Source organism: Callospermophilus lateralis, chromosome 6 (genome assembly GCF_048772815.1).
Source record: "Callospermophilus lateralis isolate mCalLat2 chromosome 6, mCalLat2.hap1, whole genome shotgun sequence".
In the NCBI taxonomy this organism is placed as follows: domain Eukaryota; kingdom Metazoa; phylum Chordata; class Mammalia; order Rodentia; family Sciuridae; genus Callospermophilus; species Callospermophilus lateralis.
In genome coordinates this window covers 132,218,128-132,225,060 of record NC_135310.1, presented here as the reverse complement: position 1 = coordinate 132,225,060, position 6,933 = coordinate 132,218,128, and the positions used below count along the sequence as shown (strand labels likewise).

At 35.1% G+C, this 6,933-nt stretch overlaps 2 non-coding genes across 2 annotated transcripts; both read left to right on the top strand.

Annotated features, from left to right (window-relative positions):
* Window positions 1-3,321: 3,321 nt before the first annotated feature.
* On the top strand, window positions 3,322-3,393 carry Trnaa-agc (transfer RNA alanine (anticodon AGC)). Its single transcript has one exon. It is a non-coding gene; the product is annotated as a tRNA-Ala (tRNA).
* A 1,881-nt stretch (window positions 3,394-5,274) lies between these two features.
* On the top strand, window positions 5,275-5,347 carry Trnaf-gaa (transfer RNA phenylalanine (anticodon GAA)). The gene has a single exon. It is a non-coding gene; the product is annotated as a tRNA-Phe (tRNA).
* Window positions 5,348-6,933: the final 1,586 nt, after the last annotated feature.

The window sequence follows — 6,933 nt, the reverse complement described above, 5'->3', positions numbered from 1 at the left end:
AAGGTATATGGCAGAGATTTGTAAATTTATTCTGTAAAGAGCTAGGGTAACTAAGTTTTCAGGCTTTCAGGACTACAGTATTCCGTTGCAGTGCTCAATTCTGATGTTACAGCTGAAAAGTAGACAAAAGATGAATGAACATAACTGTGTTGTTGGACATTGAAAATTTAAATATCAGAATTTTATCATGTCATGAGATTTTCTTCTTTTGATTTTGTCAACCATCAAAAAAAAAATGCAAAAACCATCCCGAGTTAGTAGGTCTGCAAGAATAGGCAAATGATGGAATTTGGTATGCAAGTTATGGTTTTCCAATCCCTGCTTTAAAAAATCTGTAGGAGGATGGAAAAGTAGCTAAGTGGTAGAGTGCTAGTGCAGGTGGTCCTGGGTTTGATCCTCAGCTTTACAAAATAAAAGAAAAAAAATCTTGAAAGATCTCACCTAAAAACAGTCTTAAAAATTATATAAGAAAAATTTGTTGTTATTTTTAATTCTTAGGAATCTTTAGAACAATTAGACTACTTTGGTTAATTTAGGACTAGAAACCATTTGCTTTTCCCCTAACCATACAATGTGAAATGAGAAATATGACATTTTTTAATGGATATAAGATTTAAAATTTATTTACTCACTAACTCCTAATTTAAATGTTTTAAATTTTAATGGTTTTCAAGTTCACTTCTTTGCGAGGCCCTAGAATATGAGAAATAGAAAGAGGGAGAGGAGACAGAAAAGTCACCAGATTTTGATGTAGATCTGCTTTCTTTGAAGAAGAAAAAGAAGGAAGGGGAATTGGATAAGCAGGATCTCAGACTGCCAGACCAGTGGTAAATCTTCTACCAAAGTCACAGATTGGAGTAGTATGGCAAGAACAGGCCTGCCTTTTGTATTCCTTAACTGAGAACAGTGTGTGCAAAGTGTACTGTGGAACCAAAATGGTGGTAGATTCAGAAATAAATCCAGAGTGCAAGAACTGGGACCACTTGCCAATTAAACTGCTCTCAGTGAGATCTATGACTGGTGCATTTCTACTACACTGTCACCACAGAACAGATAGATATTTCATGGAAAGAAAACCTTATGTTATTAAATTCAGTGTTTAACTAAATTATATTATAATGACAGATGTGTATGAAAGGTTTTACCCTTTTCTTCTATATTCTAGCCTGCACTGTAAATTTTTTTTCTGTCTGGATTTTTAAAAATTTTAAATGTTATCTCTTTATATATTCCAGATAATAGGCCCTTTTGAATATGTGATTTGGAACTATTCTCTCACTCTTTACCTTATATTTTCATCTTATAAGAAAGGTCTTTCACAGAATAATAATTTTTCATTTTGATGTAGTCATATTTTTCCTTCTATGGTTTATATTTTTAGGAAATCTCAAGAGTTTTTGCATACCTCTCTAGATCCTGAAGACATTTTCCTAACTTTCTTCCTCTAAGGGTTTTATACTTTTCTTTATAATTTTTTGTAGTGTTGGGGAGTAAACCCAGGGACTTGTATATGTAAAGCAAGCACTCTACCAACTGAGCTATATCCCCAGCTATATACCCTAAATGATACTGGGAAAACTGGATACCCACCTGAAAAAAAATGAAGGTGGATCCTCACCTAAGGCCTCTGATTCTGTTTTTGACCAGAATGCTGTAGAAGAGTTGTTGTAGAGGAGCACGATTTCAATGTTCCCAGCATGGTGATGTCAGTTTGGTCATTGTGGGTAAAGTATTACCACTTGGGTTTCTTCAAGGTGAGGTTGCCATTTTCATAAGTAATCTGTTGGGAAATAACTTTGAAACTATATAAATGTCTTGTTCCTCATCAGACTTTCACCCATAACTTTAGCATTGCTTAATTAATTAATTTTGCCTGAATCAACCATTGCATTACTGTCATTCCTTCCACACTTATAACTTTGCAACTACTGTTAGAAAACCTTTCTCTTCTGCATGACCAATGTGATTCTGCAACCTGTACACTCAGAAAAATGAGAAATTATACCCCATCTGATTCAAATGTATGATATGTCAAGATCACTGTACTGTCATATGTAACTAATTAAAACAAATTTAAAAAAAAAAAAAGAAGAAAATCTTTCTCTTCTCTCCTTTCATCTTTCTCTTGTTCTTTCTTATCAGTATGAACTCAAGTATTCTTATTTTATTCAACAGATTATATTCCTTTATTGTTCAAAAAAAATTTTTTTTAAATCCTCAGTGTTTTAAAATCTATTAGGTCCTATGTCCTTTAGAGCATCTCATCATCTTTTGAACACCTTCTTACACAATAGCACATAAAGAAGTTCTAGGCCTATCTTGTACTTTCCCTGCTCCAGCCCTTTAAAATCTCATAGAAGCCTTGATTCCTTGTGGTGGAGATCTGTTTTAAGAAATAGAGGTATAAAACTAGTTCTGCTCCTTGCTACTACATGTAATGTTTTTGCACTGTTTTTTGCTTTTCTCTGTCCTAGTTTCCTGTACACCTTTGTCAGTGATTTAAAAACATTCAGAGCATTATTAAAAAACAAACAAACAAACAAAAACATACTTAGTAGAATTTAAGATTTGTTTGTAGTTCTATTCTATCCAGAATGCAGTTCTAAGAAGTCAAAGTACCGTGTAAAACTACACGGTTTTTTTTTTGTTTTGTTTTTTTTTGCTACAACTGGTCTTTATTCATTCACCAGGAGGACTCTTGCCATTTACCTAGACTGACCTAAAACTTGAGATCTTCTTGCTTCAACCACCTAAAAAGTTAGATTACAAGCATGCACAACGGTGTCCAGCGTTTGTTTGTTTCTTTCTTTCTTACTTCCTTTTTTTTTTTTTCCTACTTAGTGTTATCTTATTCTTTTGAGATCATTTTAGGTTTTTTTTTCTATTTGTACTCAAGTTTAAAGTACTTTTTCTTTATATTCTTGAATTGATTTTTAAGTTTGCCTATATAAAACATTAACACGATTCCAAAGAATTTCTACACAGTGTCACTCGAGAATTTTTCAAAATGCAAGAGATTACTGTATCTTGGGACGCCCTCATGTGGAGAAATGTGTTCTTCAGGCATCTTGGAAGCCGACTTTTGAGTAGGCTGACAAGAATGTGTAACTTCTCTGAACAGTGCCTTTCTGTCTAATATTGTTAACTTTTTCTTGATGTAGCTTTGAGACAGAGTGCAACATAGAGGGTTCAGAAGAAACTGAATTAAAAAAAAAAAAATCTTTGTACGTATTAAATTTCAGGCTCCGGTATGCAGGGGGCGGGGGAGTGCACAAGCGGATACATGCCACTAATATGTTTTTGAAGCAAAGTTAAACCAGCGGGGGTGTAGCTCAGTGGTAGAGCGCGTGCTTAGCATGCACGAGGCCCCGGGTTCAATCCCCGGCACCTCCAATTGGAGAACCGTCCCTTTTTGAAAAATTTCTGTCTGCAATTCTTAGTTTTTCTACATGGCAACAACATATTTTCTTAGCAAGTTTCTTAATCATTTTGGGATGCGCAAACTAACTTGTGTTTGTTTATGTTTTTTTTTTCATGAGCTATACATTTTATTTTTTAAAAAAACCATATTATTTAAGTTGACAAAATTGTGTGCACTGTGTACCTGTTCTGAAATAGATGTACATATATTAGAATAGCTAAATAGAGATAATCCATAAATTATATCTATGCCTTACCTCACACAATTTTGTGGTAACAACATTTCTTCCTTCCACCAGTCCTAAACTCAGACTCTCCGAGTAGTTGCGAGAAGGCAAATTCTTGAAAAGTCTGCAAAAATAGAAATGGACTTAGCATATATGGAAGCATCAAAGAAGTGTATCAGTACTCTGTCTATACTGATTTAGGAGAATTGTTTTATACTGGTGGGATGATTCAACTTTCTCTCCACAATAATGAAAGTGCACTTCCAGAACAAATTAAATTTTCTGTCGCAATTACTTGCTCGACAACACGATACACTCGAATATTTTTCACATTTTTATAAGCAATTAAACTTGTTCAAGTAAATTTTTTTCTGTTCTTTTTATAATTTTATCATCCCTAGTTATAATTTGGCTTAGCAATTTCACTTCAGGTTGTAATGAATTATTGCTTTTTCAACTTCTTAGAAAACACTCTCACTGTTGTTGTTCCATGTAGGTAAATGTGTTTATTTCTTCATTTTAAACTATTATTGACTTTTTGAATAAACAACGGATTAATATTGGTAACAGTAGACTCATATAGCACCAATGGAAAACACACAAAGTTATTTGCCTGTATTTTTAACAATTGATGCCACTCCCATTATCTTCAAGTCTTCTATCAACCATTTTCACAAGTTTATTTTCTCATGACAGATTTCTTTGGCTACTAAAATAGAAACACGGCTCATCATGGCAAATATTTCTTTCATGGCCATGCTTGGTTAGAGCCTGGGTTAAGGGATATTCTGAGGAACACAGGGGTTCCAACCATGATCTTCAGCATACCAGAAATATTATTCTGCCACTGTATTATGCCTACCTGTTCTCCCTCATCATTAAAAAAAAAAAAAAAAAGTTTTTATGAAGAAAAGCTGCTATGATGAGAAGTGCCATTTTTAATTTTCTAATTTTTCTTAGAATTATGTTCGTGTAAGTTGGAAGTACTGTGATGAGTGCTTTGTTAACATTCACATATATTCTCTTTGCAAAGTTACAGAATTATCAAGTTCCATTTCTTGATATCTTTAAAGATTATGAAAGACAAAAACAAAGAAAAAAGAAAAAAAATAAGGAACCCAGGAATTTTTTTTTCTTTAATTTCCTTAATTTTCTGAGCTGTGTCTGTGGAAGAGCAGAAAGACCTTTTTATTATTGGTTCATTATAATTATACTTAATGACTGGATTCATTGTGCCATATTTGAACTTGCACATAACAATTTGACCAAGCTCATTCCCCTTTACCTTCATGTTTCCCAATCCTCTTTCTTCCCCCTGGTCTGCTTGCTCTACTCTACTCATAATTATATCTAAAGTACTTCCCCATACCCCGCTCCCTGTCTCTCCCCTTTCTCTACTCTAGTGGTGAGATCTCAGAAAGGCTTTCTTTTAAATCCCTGTCCCCTCTTTTCTGTCTCCCTCCTCCATTTATCCACACCACTGTGCCAGGACTTTGATCCAAGCAGTTTGTGTGGGAGACAAGGATTGGGTCTGATTGAATTTAAGCAGAATCTGAACCAGTCTAAAAATCAAAGTTGAAAACAAAGTATTCGAAGTGAAGTGAAAGAAACCCGGTTTTTTCAAGCAGCCGAGATAGCTCAGTTGGGAGAGCGTTAGACTGAAGATCTAAAGGTCCCTGGTTCAATCCCGGGTCTCGGCAGGTCCATCCTTTTAATCAAACTCAACAAGGATGACTGAATGGTTTCTATATGAGTAAAGAATGTAATGATTCATTAGAGCACAATCTGACTGCCCTTATATTCTAGATACCACATAGTGGTGTTAACTAAGTAAAAGGATTGGTTTTAGTATAACTGAATAATTCTTGATACATTTGAAATTCAGTAAAGAAATGTGCTACAAAGACAACTTTTTTGTTTGACATAATGTGTATGATTAAAAAATTGTCCTGGTAGAGATGTGCATGACACTGAAAAGGTCGTGCAAATGTCACTGAGTCACTATGATTTGAGGGACACACAGTTGCAGTGTGAAGTAAAAGAAAGTCTTAAACTATTGCTACAGTGACAACACACAAATGAATGAGGGGTCTGTGTTGAAATAAAATTGTGTATGTAGCCATGGAAATTTGAAGTTCAGACAGATGTGGTGGGACATACCTGTAATTCCAGAGACTCTGGAGGCTGAAGCTGGAGGATCACAAATTTGAGGTCAGTCTCAGCAATTTAGCCATACCTTGTCTCAAAAAATAAAAAGGAGTGGGGATGTCACTTGGTGTTAAAGTGCCCCTGGGATCAATCCCCAGTACTCCCATCCACACACAAAAAAAGAAAGATATTGGAATTACTTACAAAATTTTGCATGTTAGGCAATACTAGTTATTTTTTTCAGTCTTTTAAAATGTAAAAACCCTTGCTCACTTTGACAGCATACATATTAAAGTTGGAATATACAGAGATTTGCCTGGCCCTGTACAATAATGACACAAAAATCATGAAGCATTCCATATATATTGTTTTTCTTTTAATGTAGAAAAATATTCTTAGATTGCAACCAATCTTTTACTCACCTGGGGCAGAGGACCCCATTGCAAATACCAAGATTAAGAGCAAGCACAATTTTGGTAGCCCTGTATGAGTTAGAACTGATTAGTAACAAAAGCAGAGGGATCTATCCTGTACAGAGAGCCTCAAAGCTTTGTTTCCTAACTTGGTGACTTAAGAGCTTACTAACTAAACTACATGAACTTAAAGACTTGGATGGAGCACATATATTCTCCTAATTCATTTGATAGCCCTTGTCCTAGTCTGTGAATCTCCTTTGTATTGTCTAAAAATTCCATTTTTTTTAAAAGAGACTACTATTGTTAACTCTCAAGAACCCAGTTTCTCTCTCTCCTCTCTTCCATATTTTTAGGGGTTCAATACCAGATCTGTGTTGTGCACTAGAAAAAGTCATTGGGTGGAACCCAGGGCCTAACACTTGCTGTATATGTGTCCTACCACTGAACTACACCCCAAAAAGCCACTGAGGGTATTAGTTTCTCCTTCATTACACATTTGTCTTCCTCTTCAAACTTGTGCAAATCATGTTAGGGAACAGACAAATGGGAGTGGTGGAAACAAGAAGTCAAGAGAATAATTGTTTAAAATGGGCCTATTATGCTGACCCCCATATGCTTTCTTTTCCAAGAATCAATTTACCTGCAAACCTGCCTGGCCTAAGTGGATAGGATATGTCACATTCCTCAGCCAATGATCTGTTAACTGCAGGAGAAATGCAGGC